We start from the raw sequence: 17,363 nt of genomic DNA on the forward strand, positions 1-17,363 counted from the left end.
AGCTCTGCTGATCAGTGTCAACACTCTGAACAGTTAATACAACAATAACACAGCAACAGGAAGAAATAAAGCATCATTTTAGACATGTTGAACTTTATAACTTGCATTTACCAACTTAAAACACATTCTTAGACTTTCCAACATTCATAACCTGCATGTATCAACCTTAAAACACCTTCTTAGACCATCTAACATTCATAAAACATCTTCTTTGAAGCTTTAAGACATAGGTGAAATTGTTGTAAGCAGTCACTGCTCTTTAGCTAAAAGAATGGTAAAGGGAAGTCTGGTAACCAGGTAGACTGTACTAGACCTGACAGGAGCTCTAGCAGTGAGGTTTAAAGCCTCTTGCATATGAAGAGGACTGAGAAGGTATCTGAAGCCTGTTTATCTTTAACCTGAGATCTGTGAGCAAGGCAAATCTGTTTGCCCTTTCTAAATAAGAGATCTAGTATCTAGTAGTTTTAACTAGCTATTGAGTTGACCAATGAACTAACATGGCGGACTACTTTGGGCTAGGAAGCTGTCTGTTTTCTAGCTATCAAGCTAACATTAGCTTAGTCATCAATGTGATCAGAGACCTGAAAAGGATAAATTGTAACCTAAAGGAATCTAGATATTAATAAAAATGACAGAGATGACTAGTTAGCCATATCCTAGTAAATAGACTGTCCCAATTATCTCCTGTGGCAGCATGGCACCATGGGCAGAGACAGTCGGGCGTCAGACACAGAGGGCGAGAGGCTGTTCTGTGGAAGATGAACATGGAAGAGACTGGCCTCACCTTCTTTTCAAAAACGTGAGACAATGACTCTCTGGGAGTCCAGTTTGTTCACAATTCGTGAGACATTGGGAGTAGTTTTGCTCAGAGGTCAGCATACTACAATCCAGGGTTGAAGTCATCTGCCTTTGTGCCAAATTCTTCTGAGACCTTGGGGAACTACTGTTAATGATCTGGGAATTTCTGTTTTTTATAATAAACTTGTACATGTTAAATACTACATTCAGCAGATCTCTGACAAGTTTGAGGGTTACATATTTTAGCTAAGCGATCTTTGTATCTAGTTATCTGCACTAAACTATACTTTGCAAACATAAAAATAGAATGTTATAGTCCTACTCTATGCTTGACCTTGAAAATATAACTAATTACATTGGTTCTTAGCATGACTAAAAATACATTTTGAATATGTTAAAGGACTTGATCATTTATAAGACCTTAATAATTAAAGACTAGGAGTTTAGGTTTTAGCCCTGTTAAGTTGGAGCCTTAAAAACATAAACACAGTCGATTAAAAGAGAGCAGAACAGTTTCTTGTATGATTAATAACATCATATTTAGAAAATAAAGTTAGACATGTTTTAAGGCAGTGATTTTTAGGCTTTCTAGGGCATAACAATAAGTTTTAGCATTGTAAACAAATAAATGTTAATACAGCAGAACAGAATACCAGAGCAGTTGACCAGGAAGCTTGTAGGTGAATCCAGGGTAACTGGTGACAGGGGGAACAGCATTTATTTATTTGTCTAGGAATTAGTAAAGACATAAGTTAGATGTAAAAACATTTTGAATCAGGGTAAAAACATAACTTTGAAAATGTAAAAATCAAAATTAGGTAACCATTGTAAAACACAGAAGCTATGTTTGGAGTTTAGAAAGGATGTGAACAAGGCTGGGAGCCATTAGTAAAGATGGTGGGTGCAGCCACTGTACTTCCAAAACAAAGATGGCGGCTAGTCATGTGATTGCCCCTAACAAAGATGGTGATGAGGGAAATGGGGGCAGAATCCTAGCAGATGTTCCATGTTGTCCTATATGGCTGGTAGACTAAAAGATGTATTGCAACCCCCAAATGTAGTGTGAGTAGGATAGGATCCTAAGCAGAAAGTGGCATCACTGGTGTGGCCTTGTTCTGGGCATAGGATATGCAATGTGAGGCTATGCTGTCTGTCCAGAAAGAAACTGCCTTTGCAAGGGAGAAACTGCAGTGAGAAAAGAAGTGTGCTGCTGTCCTTCACGTCGCAGTTCAACTGACAGGATGTGTGAAGGAGCTGAAGAAGAGGAAGATGGAGCTTCTGGTTGTCATTTCTCCCTGCTGGGGACGAAGAACACCAAGGGGGAAAAATACAAAACAGATCTAAATAAGCCCCCCTGGGAGCCAAACTTTAGAATCCATGAGAAGAATCAGACAATAGGAGAAAGTAAGGTGGATGTGGTAGGAGATAGCCCTCAGGTCTAACCTTGACTAGGGAGGAAAGGAAAATCTGTGGTACAACATGCAGGCAGGACCTTAGTATTAGCCCAGCACAGGAAACTAGCATGATCAGGGAATACTCTGCCTTTGAACTGTTTGAATGAAAACAAAAAAACAAAACAAAACAAAAACAACCTTTAAAAAGGGTGACTGGAAAAAAAAAAACTACAAAAGGAGGACGAACACTCCTGGGGATGGTAAGGGGAGAGTTCATTGTGGAAATGAAGGAGAGCATAGCTGGGGGCGAGGCCAGACTGGGCCATGTGAGGAGACAGGGATGGGGGATGAGAGAGCCAGCGCCAAGAGGCCAGGAGGCAAAGAGGCCGAGGGACCGAGACAGACCAAAGGGCGGCATAGCCAAGATGGCTGGATTATACAGGAGAGGGGCAGCCCTGCCCCTGAGCTGCAGAGTTCAGGGTCCAGGGTCGGGTGTGCCAGCCATACCCTGTAACAGGTAGGGACTGGGGGATGCTGGGAGAATCTGGGGCCAGGTCTGCTTTGATATGTTACATAGGCACCTCAGTTAGCCCTCTGTCCCAGGTTTGAGGTCTAACAGAGGATCTGCAAGGTGACTCAGCAGGCAAAGGTGCTTGTCCTCAGCCCTGACAACTTGTGTTTGATCTCCAGGTGGAAGGAGAGAACCAACTCCCTCACTTTATCCTCTGACTTGCACATGTGCACCATACGTAGCACACGCTGAAATGAGAGATAAAAGGCCCTTTCCCCTTGGCTCCTGAGGCTGTGGGGGGTATAGATGGAGATGGGATGGAGCCGAGCACTGTGGGAGCCCGAGAAACTGAGTAATATAGCACCCATCCCTCCGCAAGCAAAGACTGCATGCTCTGAGACAATATGAAATCAGTCCCTGGTAGGCTGGCCCCATGAGCCCTTAGGAACGCTTGGTTGTTGCTAACTGAGGTCCCACTGCGTATCAGAGGATGGAGAGCAATAGATGAGCTTGTTTGTGTTTTGGTTTTGTGTGTGGGGGGGGTCATATTCTTGCCAAGTAGTCAGGGTAGTTTTGAACTTGCTCTGTAGGACAGACTATCTCCTAGCACCCAGTCCTCCTGCCTTGCCTTCCCACTATGCCCAGCTACATTTGGGGCCATCTAAACCATCCAGTCTGTAGCACACCTGACATAGCAGTCTACCGTGTACATGTATGAGACTACCCATCGTTATTGCTGGGAGAATTGAGGGAATGTCTAATCTGAGTGGCTGAGGAGATGAACTTGGCCACTCAAGGAAATCTCTTTTGTAGCTATAAACACTGACCTCTTGGCCCTGTGTGGAGGAATGCTCCAGCAGGACATGTGCCTGCTCAGCTTCAGTCGTGTTCCCATGCTGGGAATTGAACTGGGGTCCTATGGGGACTTAATATGTGAGCCATCTCACCTGTCCCTTCATGTGGGATTTTTTTTTCCTACTGGATGTCCTACACTAATATGGAGGTCACCCAATGCCCCAGCCAGGGGGGGTTCGACTAAAGCCCGGGAGGAGAATTCTGTATAGGGAAAGAACACAAGACATGAAGAAGGAGAGCAAGTCTCAAATTTTATTTTTCAGGTAGAAGGTTTTATAAGGCAGAAGGCAGGGAAGCATATTGCTATGGCAACCCAGCTGCAGGCTATCTCAAGATGCGAGGAATTCCAAGCAGGTCACAATGTTCTGCCACACCGAATATTTGCTATCTTTATCTAATCTAACTGCTAAACTACAACAGGGTGGCTCCGTCTAAATCTTATCTTTAGTCTAACTGCCGAACCACGACAGGTTTCTGTCGTAAATGACAGACTGCTGGAGAGATAGAAACCTAGGCTCTGACAAGATGGCTGAACATTGGCCATATGGCCTACTGTCCCCAACATCTCCTCCCTTTCTTTATTAAAAGAGGAGGTAGATGGATCCATCATATATGGGTGAGATTTGGTCCCCGGAGGGAGCGGGCATTAATCAGAGTGGGGAAGCATTGACCCGATCCTCCTAGGGCCAGATTAGCCTACCAAGATGTCTTTTTGAGGAGGAGAGGGAGGTCCTGATTTGTTGTCTGTGGGCGTCCCCAACATACAGCGAACAAGACAGTTTTCGACATCAACCTGTATGCAATCAGGTTTACGTCTCAGGGGACTTAGAGTCGGACGATTGGGTCCTCCCCCTGCGGTGCCTTGTCCTACACCCCTTGCAGGTGCCCATGCCTTATGGCAGGCAATATGTGAGTATATGCCATTCTCACCATGCCAAGGAAGGGGGAACGGAGGCACATTAGTGTTCAAGCTCATCATGGCCTTGGTCCACCAAGTCAAGTCTACGATAATGCACCTGTATTGCTCAGGCATCTTGAGCATCTAGCTGCAGTTTTATAAAGCCAGTAAGGCATCTAAAAGCCCAAGGTGTGGCCTGCTATTCATCTGAATAGCCTTAGTCCGCAATCTCCAGCCTGTGAAAATGGACCTGTATAGGTTTTGCCCATATGGCATCCACTTGCTGTTTGACAAAAGCCGTGAGTTTCTTAAAGAGAAAGGGTCCTGGTGATAGTAATATTAATAAGCCAAGCAAGGGACCTAAAAGCGGGAGAAGATATGAGAGGAACCCATAGAGCCCATTCCAAAGGGGATTATGGAGCAGCTCTTTTCGCTGCTTTTCCAGGTCTTCTTGTAGCTTTTTAATCTTATCTCAAACGATCCTAGACTTGTTATCATAGAAATAGCACTTCTCCTCCGACCTCGAGATTATTGGCAAACTCATCCATGCCAGCATCCACCTGACACACAAGCCTCTCAGGCAGCCAGCGTGCAGCATCATGTTCCTGTGAGAAAACACAAACAGAGCCCCCACCCCATATTAATACAGGGTCGGGTCCATTCCCTGTCCAGTTACAGGATCCTTCCATGTCACTCTAGCGAAGGATGACTGAGTGCCAGAATCGAACGGCTGCGGAATTTCCTTTGGCATCAAGCAGTAAAAAACTTAAAATAAAGAGAACATGACGCAAAGCATTTTAGGTGATTGGGGGTAAAGTTCCCCCTTCTTTACTTTTTGTCAATAGGTTTTTATGGTGGAATGAGCTCGTTCCACCACACCTTGTCCTTGAGGATTATAAGGAGTACCTGTAACATGTTTTATGAAAAAAGAGTATTTTAACTTTCAAAATTCAGGTAGATGAGTAACATCCATTTGTTAAAGTTGGTTAGGGACCAGTCCTCTGGGATTAACTCCCACATGTGGTACAGGAGGAAACTGAGGACGTGTGAACCATGCCTCCACAATGGCTCGAGCTTGCTCTTTAGTAATCCTATATTGAAGTCTTAGACTTCGGCTATTAATATGATGTAAATTATGAGCTTTTTGAGCCCTTTCTATATTTGTAAGGCCTACCAAATTTTTGGTAGCTGCATCTGTTAATGTATTACCTGTAGCCAAAGGTCCAGGTAAATCAGTGTGAGCTTTTAAATGTCCTATAAAAAGGATGTTTTCTCTTTTGAATAGCTGTCTGGATTTGAGAAAATAATCCACTAGCCCATGATTGGGGTGGGATTTGTCCTGTAGTTTTTAGGTGAGGAACTGTCTCTGCTATATAGCCACTATCTGAATATAAATTAAATGAACAAAAGGCATAATGTTGGAAAACAGTAGCTACTGCTTGTAGTTCAGCAATTTGAGCAGACTTAGCAGTAGTAGGGATAACATATGTCTGTCCTTTTACTACGTAACTAGCTTTTCCACTAGAAGACCCATCAGTAAAAACCAGCAAACCATCTCTCACAAGTTGAAATTGAGTTATCTTAGGAAAAATAACTGGATGTTTATTTAAAAAGTGGAGAAGCCTGTTAAAAGGAAAATGGTTATCTATATCTCCACAAAATTGTTCACAAGCCAAAGGCCAATCGTCAGTGTTAGCAGTCAGCCAATTTTGTTGTTCCTGAGAATATGGCTAAATAATAAAATCGAGTTCTTTACCAAAATACTTTATTTATTGCATTTGACCTATACGAATCAACTTTGCAACAGGCAAATAATATGGTACTATTACCTTATTGGGAGGAGATGGCAAATGTTCCCACATAATAGGAGCACCTTAAGAGAACACCGCAGTTGGTGTAGCATGAGTGGCCAAGATAAATATACCCTAGAGGCTTGTCATAATCTATATAGGTTATGAATTGATTGGAGATAGCCTCTTCCACTAATGCCAAAGCTTTCCTATCTTCAGCTGTAAGCTCCCGGGGTGAACTTGGAGAGGAATCTCCTTGTAAGATTTTGAATAAGGGCTGCAAATCTCCTGTTGTTAATTTTAAATAAGGTCTAAGCCAATTTATATCACCAAGCAACTTTTGAAAATCATTTAAAGTCTTTAAATGATTCCCTCTCAATGTGATCTTTTGGTGTGTTACCTGAGAAGGAAAAAGCTGGGATCAACTGTTTTAAGGAGCCATTTGTAGACCAGACTGAGATAATTGGGATTCTATAAAAGCATAACACAAAAGCACTTGTTGTCCATTCTTTCCAGCAATAAGTATATCATCCATGTAATGAATGATATATAAATCAGTATTTTTTTTCCTAACCTTTTGTAAAGCTGTAGCTACAAATTTCTGACATAGGGTGGGACTGTTAGCCATTCCCTGAGGCAAAACCTGCCAATGATATCTTTCCATTGGTTCTCTGAAATTCACAGAATGCCTACTGAAAGCAAAGCTATGGCAATCTTTTGGATGCAAGGGAACAATGAAAAAACAATTCTTAAGGTCTATAACAATTTTGAAAGTATTTTTGGGAACAGCCACAGGAGAGGGCAGTCCTGGCTGTAATGTTCCCATAAGTTGTACTTACATCTCTGTAAGTAACTTAACTTATAAGTAGATTACACCCTGTGGAGATCATGTTAGAATTTAAGAGTTTTGTCCGTGTTAATACCCAAGTGTTGGGATTAAAGGTGTGCACCACCACACCCTGTCACTGTGATCCACCTGCCTTTGTCTCTCCAGTACTGGGATTAAAGGCATGTGCCACCGTGACTTGTTTAATTGTTTCGTTCCAATTCTAGTAAAAAAAAAAATCTTTAAACATCTTAAACAAAAATTAATCAAGGAAACAAGAAAGGTCTAAGATCTAGGTAGTTAACTACATTCCCTAGCCTAGTTTAGAAATCTATCAGCCTCCTAGTTCCATCCCTTCAACTAGCCACGTGTCTGTAGCCAGGACCATTATCAGTTTTGATCACCCTAGGTTTTCCCAGCAGTCTCACATCCCCAAGCCTTGCAGTAATAGTCAGAGGCACCGCAGCAGCCAACACCTCTGTTCCTGCCTCGATGGGAGCCAGGGCAAACACAGAAGGACAATTGCTGCAGCAGGCTCCTCCATCTAACCGTGCCACATTCTCCCCAAGGGTCAAGCCCACAGATAACTAGGAGCAATGTCTGTAAAATTATCTGGCCCGAGGGAATTCTAGCCTTGGGCTTTTTTTTTTTGGTAATAATTCTTTACAATCTTTATTGGACAGTATGGTGTGTGTGTGTGTGTGTGTGTGTGTGTGTGTGTGTGTGTTTGAAAGATTTATTTATGTATTTATTATGTACACAGTGCTCTGCCTGCATGTACACCTGCAGGCCAGAAGAGGGCACCAGATCTCATTATAGATGGTTGTGAGTTACCATGTGGTTGCTGGGAATTGAACTCAGGACCTCTGGAAAAGCGGTCAGTGGTCTTAACCTCTGAGCCACCTCTCCAGCGGTAGAGTCTGGTTTCGTGTGTGTGTGTGTGTGTGTGTGTGTGTGTGTGTGTGTGTGTATGTGTGTGTGTGTGTGTGTGTGTGTGTGTGCGCGCGTGCGTGCACTTATTGTGTCCCTCTTTGAGATTTGTGTATCTGGCCGGTTGAGATTTCTACCATTTTTTATGGATGGCTTTCTTCTGAAGATGGGCTTTGGGGGTGTCAGCTGTTTGCACAACACTGGCTTGACATAACCTGGGTCTTAAAGTGTCATCTCCCTGTGGCTATGTGACGAGATGACGAGAGACACTACATATCACAATGGATTTGGGAAAACAGTCAGCATTGTCTCCCTAGCTGTTTGGGCAGTTATGGTGTGAATAGGAGCGTGTGTCCGGGGAATCCTGAGTGACTGTTCCTACAACAGACCCTGGGGTCAGAGCGTCCCAAGGTGCTGTTGCTTTGAGCTATGTTCTTAAGTAACAGCTTCTGGTCCTAGCAGTGCCGACAGGGGGGAGGGGCCAGGCTGCAAGCCTCCCGAGCAGTATGGGAACAAGAAGCATAGCCCCTGTGGTGGCGCTGAAAGCAGCGTGTGCTCAGACAAGGTGCAGCGGTGGCCAGCAGGGCACACTGTGCTGCCTGAGTGGCACCAGGAATGGTAGTGTTCCTAGGTCCTGCTTTGATGGGAAAAGTAAGACCTCAGCATCCCTCCCCCCCTGCAGCTCTCTAGACAGACCTCCTTTGGTTGTGTGCCCTGGGGGCAGGGTGACACCAGGGGACGCTGATCAAGGCAGCTGAGGAACCCGATGCTCTTCTGTCACCCTGTCAACAGCAGGTACTTGGGCAAGAATGGAGGGTGGTGGGCGGGAACTGTATGGGTGGTTACCGTCAGTCCCGGCCTAGTGTGAGGCGCATTCAGCTGGTGTCCACCTGGTCTCAGAGGGCAAGCGCCCTGGTCTTCCAGTTCTCCAGGGTAACACCTTCTGTGTCCCTCCATGGACTGCAACAACTGTCCCCTAAGGACGGAGCACTCACTAAGTTTAAGTCAGAGTAACTTTGCTGGGAAATTTGGCTTTTCAAGACCTGGGGCTTTGTGTATTCTAGGCATGCACTCTGCTGACTGAGCCACCTCGAAAGTCCAGTTACTTCTTTGTTTTGGGGAATGCTCCCTGTAAGACCCCCAGCACAGTGGTCTTAACGTGGAGACCCCCACCAAGAACCAGCGAGACCAAGGTTTCGGTTGCAACACGCAAGAGGCTTTATTGCAGGGGGTCGGGTACCCGGGCGTCTCAGTCTCTGGAGAGGCTGGCGCGCCGAGCGAGTCTTTCGGGGGCCTTTTATAGGGATTTTAGTGGAAAGCGCGGGTACAGAAGCGAGAAGCATAGTTACAGGGCTCTGATTGGTAAATTTAAATGAGGTGAGGTTATGGCCCGGTCATCAGATGGGCTCTAGGAACAGGGGAGTTTACCCGTTCTCTGGGCCAGGTGGCCGACCATAAATATCTTGTTTGACAAGGACAAACTGTTTCTGTTATCTCAGCATGCTTTTATCTTTCTCCTCTGGGCCCCAGGCCTCATCTTATCCCGGGAACCTATTATTCTAGTCTTGCCTTGCAAGATAGCGTTACTGCTGCTATGCTTGCTATGGCGGGTGCACAGGGGAGGGGGTCTTACACTCCCCATCTGCAGCCATCTTGAAACTCTCCTGTGTTACACTGGAACACTATCTCCTTAAGGGTCGGAGGTAAGAAGTAGGTTAGTAGCCCCCATAAGTTGGGGACGGTATAGGCGGAGAAGTAGGCAAAGTCAATCCTGAAGGCTCCCTGAGGGAGCATCGTGCTGACAGGACAACTCTGCACCTTGTGGCTTCAGGGTTGTGTCTACACATGTGCTAAGTTCTCAGGCAATTATGCACACACCCACTGCGACTGCCAGCTTCCTAGTTGCAGCTTAAGCTGCACTTCTAGAAGGTGTTACTGCTGAGGGAGACTGGGTGAAGCGCATTCTACACATTGTCTCCCGATGTCCTGTAAATGTGGGATTATTTCAAAATAAACACTAAAACAGTCTGGCAATATTACTCCTACTGCTCCTACTATTACTATTACTACTGCTACTACTGAAAAAATTCCTAGCACAATGCTAACTAGGAGCAGTATACTAGTGTGTATACGAACATGTGGCCGTGATTGTTGTCCAAGAAAACAATCAAGATGAAGTAGCTGTGCTGGGGCACTTGAGTCCGGCTTGGAGGCCATTGTTAGTCAGGCCTGACACATCCACAGCTGAACTTTTGAACTGAGCCAAACCACAGTTTCCTGAAACATTGTTTCCTAACCTCTGGTGACCTTCTGAATTACAGTGTTTTCCCCCAAACCACACCCCTTTACCCACCAATGCTTGATGTTTGCCACACCAATTATAACCTCTATAGCAAGTGAATTGGGTGGTTACTAATCCCACCCCATGTAGTTTAAAACTGTAGATACAGCTACCATTGTGTAAAACCACACAGAACTCCCTCCCCCTCCCCTCTCTCTTCTTTTCTGTGTATGTGTTTTGCCTCCATGTATGCCTGTGTACCATGTGTGTGCCTGGTCCTGAAGAGGCCGGAAGACAGTGTGGATCCCCCGAACTGCAATTGTAAATGCAGTAAACATAAACCTCTAGGTGGGTGCTGGGAGTCAAACTCAGATCCCATGTTCTTAACCACTGAGCCATCTTTGTATCCTAAAATGTATGTAACTGTAAGTGCACAGTTAGAGATTCTTTCTTTCTTTCTTTCTTTTGGTTTTTTCAAGACAGGGTTTCTCTGTGTAGCCTTGGCTGTCCTGGACTCACTTTGTAGACCAGGCTGGCCTCGAACTCACAGCGATCCACCTGCCTCTGCCTCCCGAGTGCTGGGATTAAAGGCGTGCGCCACCATGCCCGGCACCTTTCTTTCTTTCTTTCTTTCTCTTTGGATTTTTTGAGACAGGGTTTCTGTCCTGTCAATACTTTCGGAAGTTGCTTGCCTGTACTTCCTTCCTATTAGATAGTTTTTCCTTCTGGGGTCTCTGATGGGGTTGAAAACTAGATAGCCACAGTATTAAGGTAAATTTAGTTTAAAAAAGAAAAAAAAACTTTAGACATTAGGATAAGAATCAGTATCATAGGAGAGATAGTGGAATGATTTCTTAAAAATTGTTGACTACAAATGGATTGGTACTTGTAAATGTGACTTAATGGACAATTCTTATTTTGTTGTATATAGCTTATTTTATTTAATAGAAATGGGGAGATGAAGGAGAGATAAACATGTTTTTTTTTATTTGTTTGTTTAGATCACAAGTGGGGATGATAAAAAGGCTTGTGAGAGTGCAGGTGATGTTTATCCCCTTAGAAGTCAAACCATTGTGTGTGGGAGATTGGTTGTTAAACAGATGAAAAACATCCTTGAACAAATTCTGGGAGGAGGTATAAATGTGAGCCAAAAACAAGAGGTGGGGCCTTTTGCAGACTTGGCATAGTTTTGGCTGTTCATCGCTCCACTTTGAGACGCTCCTAGAAAGAACCGCTTGAGGGAAGGCTTCTGGGTTCCGGGCTCCTGCTGAGGTTCCAGGTTCTGGTTGCTCCAAGTTCCAGCAGAAGAAATCCTGCTGATTATGCCAGGAGAATAATTCCTTGGAACTGATATCCTTATGGTTGCACTATTGTATTCTTTAATTTCCTTTTCCTATTGTTTAGGTTAGTCGGGTTATAAGTAAGGTACTCTCGGTTAGTAAGTTTGTAATAAAATATATTTGTTAGAAAAAGTGAGCCTACAAGGGTTTATATGTATGTAGGCTTGGATGTCTTGGACTCGCTTTGTAGACCAGGCTGGCCTCAAACTCACAGAGATCTGCCTGCCTCTGCTTCCGGAGTGCTGGGATTAAAGGCGTGTGCCACCACACCCAGCTAGGGATCTTAATCCAAGAAAGCAAGCAAGCAAAAGAGTGCTTCTGGCCATGTTTGGCTTCTTTCCCCAAGAAAAGTTTTAATTGTAGCCAGAAGAAAGAACGCTTTGAGAGTGTGCTGATGAGGGACTTCTCCTAAGGGCTCTATCCCCTCAGCTTCAAGCACATCTTCCCCAGTGTGGACCGCAGTGCCCTGAAAAGCCGCATACATCTGTGTGAAGGTTCCACAGACCAATTAGAACTTCATGGTTAGGGGCCTGTTGCAGAAAGCCAACATCATCCTGTTTATCATCTCTGCGTCTCATTAACATCACTTGCAGATAAGACGCTTGCGATGTCTTAGGCTAAAGGTGACACTAGGCAGCACCTGGGACCCAGCTCCGGGATTCCTCCTCTTTGCTTTAAGCAGCCTACGTGCTCCACACCAAAATGTTTTCTTTTGATTTGGGTTTGGAGTTTTGAGGATTGAATCCAGGGCCTTAAGCATGCTAGGCAGAGCTGTACCATTGAGCCACACACCCAGTAATGTTCTGGGGAATACACTGGTTGTGTCTGTACCTGGGCAACCGGAGCCCAGATTCTTAGAGTAGGGACACTCAAATTTGCCTCAAAATAGATTTCTTTTTCTTCTTCTTCTTCTTCTTCTTCTTCTTCTTCTTCTTCTTCTTCTTCGTCCTCCTCCTCCTCCTCCTTTTCCTCCTCCTCTTCCTCTTCTTTCTTCCTTCTCTGCCTCATTTTCCTCTTCTTGTGACAGGGTCTCATTCTGTAGCTCAGGCTAGCCTCCTGCATGCTAGGACTCCATCACACCCAGCTTAAAATTATTTCCTATTTGGAGGAAGAACTGTGTTCACATTAATACCAGCACATCTGGCTGCTTTCTTGATGATTCTGTTCTGGCTGGGGGTGGGATGGAGTCTCGCTGTAGACTCTGTTCTCACTGGAGGTCTCACCGTAGTCTGTGTTCCTCTGGTATTAAAGATACTGAACATTTTCGTGTGTTCCATGTGTTGTCTGTGCCCTTTTAAACATCGCTCAGCTTATTTCCTCGTTGATTGATGGAGATGTCTGTAAGGGATTATTTAGTTCCAGCACTCAGCAGAGAGAAACAGGGCAATCTTTGTGAAGCCCCCCAGGTCTATAGTGAGTCCCAGGCCCCCCAGGTCTATAGTGAGTTCCAGGCCCTCCAGGTCTATAGTGAGTTCCAGGCCAGCCAGAGCTACATAGTGAGTTCCAGGCCGGCCAGAGCTACATAGTAAGGCTATGTTTAAAAAAAAAAGTTTATTTATGCCAATCAATACTGCCTACAAGTAAAACTATAAAAGGGCACATGTCTATAAACAGTATATACATCTATAAAATTAGATGTCAAAAATACATTTATGAAAAATTTCAAAAATATTATTTAATAAGTAAGTATTTACCAGGTTTTTACAAAGGTATATCACATCAGATCCAGGTGGTGGTGGTGCATGCCTTTAATCCCAGCACTTGGGAGGCAGAAGCAGACATAGAGAGTTCCAGGACATCCAGGGTTATACAGAGAAACCCTATCTCGAAAAACAAAAACAAAAAACAAAAAACAAAAGAAAGGAAAGAAAGAAAATCACCCAAGGAGCTTTTTGAAGAAAATACCCCAAGAATGGGGACAGTTGCCAGTGTTTCCAAGGCCTATGCACGTTGCACGTTATCACCACTAGATGGCAGTAGACACTGGCCTAACATTATCAACTTAGTTCTTTTTTATTTTTTATTTTTTTTTGGTTTTTCGAGACAAGGTTTCTCTGTGTAGCCTTGCCTGTCCTGGACTAACTTTGTAGACCAGGCTGGCCTTGAAATCACGGCGATCCACCTGCCTCTGCCTCCCGAGTGTTGGATTAAAGGCGTGTGCCACCACCGCCCGGCTTTTTTCCAAGTTCTTAAAGCCAACTACAAACCTGTTATTCCTTTCTTTTATTTTGAAATTGGGCAATGGTATCAGAGTCCACTGATGGCCATGTGTCTACTTGTAACACACAAATGCCAACCCCTACCCCCTCTCCTCAAGGCTGAGAACACAAATCCAGGATACAGGAAATGCGTTTGAATAAAGTTAGTCTCTCCCAACCCCTTCCTTAAACATTTTAGGCGTACAGAACTTAAGTGTCTCCAGGTGAGAGCCAGGAACAGAAAGACAAGCATGCTCTCGTGGGCGTGGCCCCTCAGGGTTCTCTCCATCTGTGAACCATCTAACTCCATGTTGCTCAGGAGCTTCGGCACCAAAAGCTCACAGCGCTGTGGATTGGGAGCCTAGGTTACATTGGTCTCTGTAGAACTAGTCTCTTCAGAATAATAAATACGGTAACTTTAAAAAAAAAGATTTATTTATTCATTATGTATACAGTGCTCTGCCTGCATGTACACCTGCAAGCCAGAAGAGGGTGCCACATCACACTACAGATGGCTGTGAGCCACCATGTGGTTGCTGGGAATTGAACTCACGACCTTTGGAAGAGCAGGCAGTGCTCTTAACCACTGAGCCATCTCTCCAGCCCCAAATATGATAACTTAAGATATAAACCTATGCTGGATGTGGTGGAAACCATCTTTAATTCCAGCACTCTAGGGATAGAGCCATGTGAGAGTTCAAGGCTAGCCTGGTCTACATAGCAAGCTGTGCCTATGGGCTAGCCAGGGCTGCACAGTGAGGCCCTGTCTTTTTTTTTTTCTGTTATTGTTTTTGTTTTTGTTTTTCAAGACAGGGTGTCTCTATGTAGCCTTCGCTGTCCTAGACTCACTTTATAGACCAGGCTGGCCTCGAGCTCACAGATCTGCCTGCCTCTGCCTCCTGAGTGCTAGGATTAAACACATGCACCACCACGCCCAGCTGTGAGACCCTGTCTTAAAAAGTAGTTCCCTCCCCCATATCTGGTGGGAAAGGTTGTCTATATTTCCTTTCTGATTAATGCTGGAAGGAGTGAAACGGGCAGCTAGGGGACTCAAGTGAGCGGTGATGGAGCGTGCAGAGTGCAGGATAAGGCCCGACTTGATTATTCCGGTGCCTTTGATTACAGAGTTAGGCTCACCAGAGAAGCCCGCTTCGCAGCCCAGCATGTGCAAGGCTTTATAAAGCACAATCATGTTGTCTTCAGAAAACTATCCAAGGAATTTCATTCACCTTAACTCTTACCTCGAAACCGAGGGAGGTCACAGGCATCCCTGTGGTCCTTCCCACATTTGCTGGCCTTCCAAATTCCCTTCTAAAGAAATACGAATTCCCCAAATATGTCCCCATGCTCCTGTCACAAACTTGTCATTTCCTCACATGACCTTAATTCAAACTCCAGCAGTCTGGCTTCTAAAAGACCATCTTTTATTTTTTTTAAATTTTATTTTATTTTATTAATTTATTTATATTACATCTCAATGGTTATCCCATTCCTTGTATCCTCCCATTCCTCCCTCCCATTTTCCCCTTACTCCCCTCCCCTATGACTGTGACTGAGGGGGACCTCCTCCCCTTGTATATGCTCATAGGGTATCAAGTCTCTTCTTGGTAGCCTGCTATCCTTCCTCTGAGTGCCACCAGGCCCCCTCCATCCAGGGGACATGGTCAAATATGAGGCATCAGAGTACGTGTGAAAGTCAGTCCTCACTCTCCACTCAACTGTGGAGAATGTTCTGTCCATTGGCTAGATCTGGGTAGGGGTTTGAAGTTTACGGCCTGTATTGTCATCTTTTCTTTTCTTTTTTTTGTTTTGTTTTGTTTTTTTTTTGAGACAGGGTCTCTCTGTGTTAGCCTTGGCTATCCTGGACTTGCTTTGTAGACCAGGCTGGCCTCGAACTCACAGTGATCCACCTGCCTCTGCCTCCTGAGTGCTGGGATTAAAGGCGTGCGCCACCACACCCGGCTTCATCTTTTCTTTTAAAACAATAACAGCAACACACTCTAAACGCCCAGCTTAGTGTTAGCCCTCAAGAGGCTGAGGCAGGAAAGTACAGAGTAGGAGGCAGATGTTTTACCTTAAAAGCAAACAAACAGACAAACAGACAAGTTTCGTAAAAAATGGTTTAACTAGATCTCCTTGGTGGAGAGTCCTGTGAAAAATGACCCAACTCTACCCTGGGAACTGAGGTCAAGATGTCCCAGCTCACTTAGCCTCTGTTCCGCTGCCTGCTTGTGCAGACCCACCCCTGCAGCTGCCAAGCGAGATGGCAGGATGTAGCTTTGCCTTTAAAAACCCCTAAATGCTCAGCACTACACTTGGATCCCAAATACCTGAGTGTAGGCCCAGCCGCCTGGAATACAGACTTTGAATTAACTCTCTGCAACAAAAGAGGAGGGAACACTCCTGAAAGGGAGGTATGAATCCCCAGGGCAAGAAGACCACCGCCACAATTTTTTGAGCCAAATTTAAAATAAGCTTTATTAAATACTGGCCAAGGTGATGGACACTGGCCAGGCCCATGCCCAGGATCCCCAGTTATGTTATTCAAGAGTGTGAAACAGCAAAACCCACAAGGCTGTGCACTTCCCACCTTCATCCAATCAGGAGCAAGCATACATCCAGATGTCCCTCCCACCTATATGTGATTAACGTGCATCTTGTGCAGTTGGGGCAACCAACCATATTTACAGAAGTGAAAACACGGTTTGCTCTCTCACATGAGCAGCAGCCCCAGCAGTACTCCATGAAGTTATCAGCCCTTGGGCAAGTGGGGCTTACAGGCCAGAGGTACTTTTGTTCTGTAGATCTCCCAAGCACAGTAATTAAAACTTAAAACATAATGTTAGCCCTCACAGAAGCTCAAAAGGCCCTGGGTTTCCCCAGTCATAAAAGGTCAACTCCCCCTCAGCTGCGCCCCTTTCTTCCTTTGCTCAGCATGGCTCCCCTCCCTGTACTTGGCTGATTTCTTTGCAGCTGATGGTACATTGCCATCAGGTGGAGGAAATTTAAGGCACAGAATTCCTTTTATAAAAGGAAGCGAGCGCACACAATAGATCCCAGCTCACCAGCCTGAGCACAGGCCGAGTCTCACCTCCCTAAAGTGCGTGGAACCAAAAGTGTGTTGGATGTCCCCACTTTTCAGATTTTGGAATGTTTGTACATATATAGTGAGACATCTTAGGGGGAACTCTGTGTTAGTCAGCCTTTCATTGCTGTGATAAAATACCACAAACCAAACCAAAACACACACACACGCACACACAAAACAAAACCATGTCAATTCTGAAATTTTCTGGGTTTTGGATTTCAGATTTTTGGATGAGGGATGTTTAATGGGTAAGATATAGGGCGTTAACACCAGCTACCCAATCACCCCCTTCTGAGGTCAAACGCAGAGTTGGCCATGGGTTCCCTGATTTTGCCTCTGGGACAGCCCTTAACCCTGCACACACAGGTATGAGCGGGTAGGCTGGGTGCTCCGTTATGAAGGAGATTGCTTCTGAGGCCACTTTGGCTTCTCTCAAAAACAACGTGCTCTAGGG

This window comes from Acomys minous (genome assembly GCF_964271855.1).
Source record: "Acomys minous genome assembly, chromosome: 13".
NCBI classification, from domain to species: domain Eukaryota; kingdom Metazoa; phylum Chordata; class Mammalia; order Rodentia; family Muridae; genus Acomys; species Acomys minous.